The sequence below is a fragment of the Schistocerca serialis genome, chromosome 8, assembly GCF_023864345.2.
Source record: "Schistocerca serialis cubense isolate TAMUIC-IGC-003099 chromosome 8, iqSchSeri2.2, whole genome shotgun sequence".
Lineage (NCBI taxonomy): Eukaryota > Metazoa > Arthropoda > Insecta > Orthoptera > Acrididae > Schistocerca > Schistocerca serialis.
In genome coordinates, this window is record NC_064645.1 from 444,117,290 (window position 1) to 444,121,967 (window position 4,678).

General features: G+C 42.9%; 1 pseudogene; it reads left to right on the plus strand.

Moving 5' to 3' along the window:
• Positions 1–1,005: 1,005 nt before the first annotated feature.
• Positions 1,006–1,123, plus strand: LOC126417228 (5S ribosomal RNA; annotated as a pseudogene).
• The last annotated feature ends 3,555 nt before the right edge of the window (positions 1,124–4,678 follow it).

The following is a 4,678-nucleotide window of genomic DNA, read 5'->3' on the forward strand; positions in this document are numbered from 1 at the left end:
CCGACAATGGTTGGGCCGACTCCCTGTCTCACCTAAGCGAGGGTTAGTGTTTGAATTCCAGGCCGACCCTCGGAACTTCTGAGCGCCCTTGGGTGTACTGCCTTTTCTTATTTGTTCTTGTTGTTTGTGCTTGTATGGCTTCTAGCCGATTTTCAAATTAAGGTTGTTTTGCCCTTAAGGCGTAAGACTACTTAGGCCTTCAGCCTAATTTAAAGAACTGTTCCATGTAAGACCTTTGGAATTTTAAAGGTTTTAATGTTGAATTTTAAGTGATGGGCCTTCAGCCGATTTTGAGTTTGAGTTGTTTTGCTCTTAAGGCCTTCAGTCTAGTTCAAAGAACTGTTTCCCGTAAGGCCTTTGGCATTTTCAAAATTTTAATGTTGGAATTTCAAGTGTTGGACCTTCAGCCGATGTTGAGTTTGAGTTGTTTTGCTCTTAAGGCCTTCAGCCTAGTTCAAAGAACTGTTCCACGTAAGGCCTTCGGCATTTTAAAAATTTTATGTTGAATTTTAAGTGTTGGGCCTTCAGCCGATGTTGAGTTTCAGTTGTTTACTCTTAAGGCCTTCAGCCTAAATTAAAGAACTGTTTCACGTAAAACCTTTGGTATTTAAAAAAAATTAATGTTTTGGAGTTTTAAGTGTTAGCCTTCAGACGATTTGAATTTAACTTGTTTGCTCTTGAGGCGTCTGATTCTTTGGGCCTTCAGCCTATATAAATAACTGTTGTAAGATAAGGCTTATCTTTTAAATATCTGATTATGCTTGCGTTATAAGTTATTGGCTTTCAGCCATTTTTAAATTTATGTGGTTTTCAGCCGGTAATTAAGTCCCAAAGATTAAAGCTGTGTGTTTGAAACAAAAACCTTTTTTGTGATCTTGTAATGTTTGACCAAATAATAAAGTAGTATGTTCGAGTGTAACTGACAGTCCCTTGTTTTGGCTCTTTTCCACAATTTAAACTACCTGTCCTGTCCTGCGGGTTTAGCAGGGCGTCTCATCCTCTGAAGCCAACGTCCTTGCCGCAGTGGTAACACCGGTTCCCATCAGATCACCGAAGTTAAGCGCTGTCGGGCTGGGTTAGCACTTGGATGGGTGACCATCCGGTCTGCCGAGCGCTGTCGGCAAGCGAGATGCACTCAGCGCTTGTGAGGCAAACTGAGGAGTTACTTGACTGAGAAGTAGCGACTGTGGTTACGAAAACTGGCAATAGCCGGCAGAGCGGTGAGCTGACCACATGCCCCTCCATATCCGCATCTAGTGACGCCTATAGGCTGAGGATGACACGGCGGCCGGTCGGTGCCGTTTGGCCTTGATGACCTGTTCGGGAGGAGTTTAGTTCTAGTTTTTATTAGTCTTCTGAATGGTTTGATGTGTCCCGCTAAGAATTCCTCTCCTTTGCCAGCCTTTTTATCTCAGAATAGCACTTGTAACCTACGTCCTCAGTTATATGCTGGATGTGTTCCAATCTCCGTCTTTCTCTACCGTTTTTACTCACTAGAGCTCCCTCTAGTGCGATTAAAGATATTCCCATATATCTCAACACAGGTCCTATAATCGTATCCTATATTCCTACCCCATTTTCTTGTCACTGTTTTACACATATTCATTTCCTCGCCGGTACTGCGGAGAACCACCTCATTCCTTACCGTATCAGTTCACCTAATTTTCAACGTTCTTTTGTAGCACCGCATATCAAATGCTTTGACTTTCTTCTATTCCGGTTTTCCCACAGTCCATGTTTCACTACCATACTGTGCTATGCTCCAGACGTACCTTCTCAGAAATTTCTTCTTCAAATCAAAGAAGTAGACTTCTCTTGGCCAGGAATGCCCTGTTTGCTTTTGCTAGTCTGCATACTCTCCTTGCTCCGTCCTACATGGGCTATTGTGCTGCCTACGAAGCAGAATTCGTTAAAATTACCAAATAAGCAGTAACCAGTCGCAAAATCATGTTTTATTTATCTACTTTTGCAAATCGATTTCAACTGACTAACAGCCATCATCGGTTCTTTCAACGAATATGTGCCCTGAGCAGTAAAACAGTCTTAAGCAGAGGTCAAACATAAACTGTTGTTTGACCTCTGCTTAAACATAAACTGTTGTTTGACCTCTGCTTAAACATACACTGTTGTTTGACCTCTGCTTAAGATAGTTTTACTACTCAGGGCACATATTCGTTGAAAGCACCGATGATAGCTGTTAACCAGTTGAAATCGATTTGCAAAAGTGAATAAATAAAACATGATTTGCGACTGGTTGCTGCTTACTCGGTAATTTTATGGTTTACGGTCGCTGCACAACTTGGGAACCACATGGAGCCCACCATTCAGAATTCGTTAACTTCATCTACTTCGTGATCACCAGTTTTGATTTTAAGTTTCTCGCTGTTCTCTTTTTTGGCACTGCTCATTACTTTCGTCTTTCTTCGATTTACTCTCAATCCATATTCTGTGCTCATTAGACCATTCCGTTAAAAGGTTTCTGTAATTCTTCTTCACTACTGAAGAGAGCAAATCTTGTCACTGATATCCTTTCACCTCGAATTTCATCCCACTCTTGAACCTTTCGTTTCTGTCATTGCTTCTTCGATTACAGATTGAACAGTAGGGCGAAAGACTACATCGCTGTCTTACACCTGTTTTAATCCGAGCACTTTGTAATTTGTTTTCCACTCTAATTGTTCCCTCTTGTCTTGTACATACTGTACATCAGTCGTCTTTCCCTACAGCTTACCTCTATTTTTATCAGAAAGTGAAACACCTTGCGCCATTTGACACTGTCGAACGCATTTTACAGGTCGACAAATCCTATGAACGTGTCTTGATTTTTCTTCACTCTTACTTCCATTATCAAACGTAACATGAGAACTTCCTCTCTGGTGCCTTTCCCTTTCCTAAACCCAATCTGATTGTCATGTAACAGATCCTTGTTAGTAACCAGGATGCATGAGCTATTAAGCTGATTGTGCGATAATTCTTGCACTTTTCCACTCTTATGGCATTACCTATGTTAGATAACAGTACAACGTTTTGACTTTCCTCAAAGTCTGTGCCAAATTCTATTGTGGTAGAGTGGTACTGAGTATTAAATTTCTACAGTGATTTAATTGTATTGGTAAATAAGAAAAATATTTAGCACCATCAGTAAAATTGTTATCACATGACTAAAGTCAGTATTACAAATTTCACACTTCTCGTCTCTGACATCGCGTTAGCAGGAACAAAGATAAAATATTCAGTTCGTGCGGATAAAAGACAATACGGAAACAGTTCCGCTAGCAGGAGGTTGGGTCCCCTAGTGAGTGATTGTAATCAGCACCCACAATGTGTTTGCGAAACAAAGGGGTGGTGGAGATAATGGGTTTCAGCAAATACAGTATACAGTTCGCGCTGGTCGAAAACGGGTTAAACGTTTATTAGATGTATGAAGCAGTAACGCACTGGACACATTATCTGCTTCATCAGCGATGCTGCTCTGGACAAAAAAATAGCCGCGGCTGGAATGTATCTACGCTCAACAGAATTGCCAGAGTGATTACAGAAGGCTCGTCAGTCCAAACCACTACACACTTACTCATTATGTTTGCACATTGAAATTAATAAATTGATGCAATATGCTGTTTTCACATTTACATTACCAAGAAGGATAATAGGTACACATTAGATTTATGGCGATACCTCTAACGGCAAATGATATTTCAACAAGCCACATCAGCATGTAAAACACCGAGGCGACAAAAGTCCTGGTTTAGCGAAATGCACATATACAGATATCAATAGTATCGCGTACACAAGTTATAAAGCGGCAGTGCATTGGAGGAACTGTCATTTGGACTCAGGCGGTTCATGTGAAAAGGTTTCCGACGTGATTATGGCCGCCCGACGCGAATCAAATGGTTCAAATGGCTCTGAGCACTATGGGACTTAGCACCTGTGGTCATCAGTTCCCTATAACTTAGAACTACTTAAACCTAACTAACCTAAGGACATCACACACATCCATGCCCGAGGCAGGATTCGAACCTGCGACCGTAGCAGTCGCGCGGTTCCGGACTGAGCGCCTAGAACCGCTAGACCACCGCGGCCGGCCGACGCGAATCAACAGACTTTGAACGCGGGTTGCTAGTTGGAGCTGGACGCATGGGACATTCCATTTCGAAAATCGTTTGGGAATTCTACATTCCGAGATCGACAGTGTCAACAGTGTGCGAGAAAACCAAATTTCAGACGTTGCCTCTCACCACGGACAAAGCAGTGGCCGACGGCCTTCACTTAACATCGTGGTCACTAACAGGCAAGTAACACTGCCTGAAATAACTACAGAAATCAATGAGGGATGTACGACGAGCGTGTCCGCTAGGACAATGGGGCGAAATTTGGCGTTAATAGCATGGCAGCAGACGATCGATGCGAGTGCTTTTGCTAACATCACGCCATCGCCTGCAGCATCTCTCCCGGGCTCGTGACCATATCGGCTGGACTCCAGACGATTGAGAAACCATGCCTGGTAAGATGAGTCCCGATTTCAGTTGGTAAGAGCTATGGTAGAGTTCGAGTGTCGCGCAGGCTTCACGAAGCCATGGACCCAAGTTGTTAACAAGGCACTGTGCAGGCTGGTGGTGGTTCCATAATGGTGAGGGCTGTGTTTACATGGACTGGTCCTCTGTTCTAGCTGAACCGA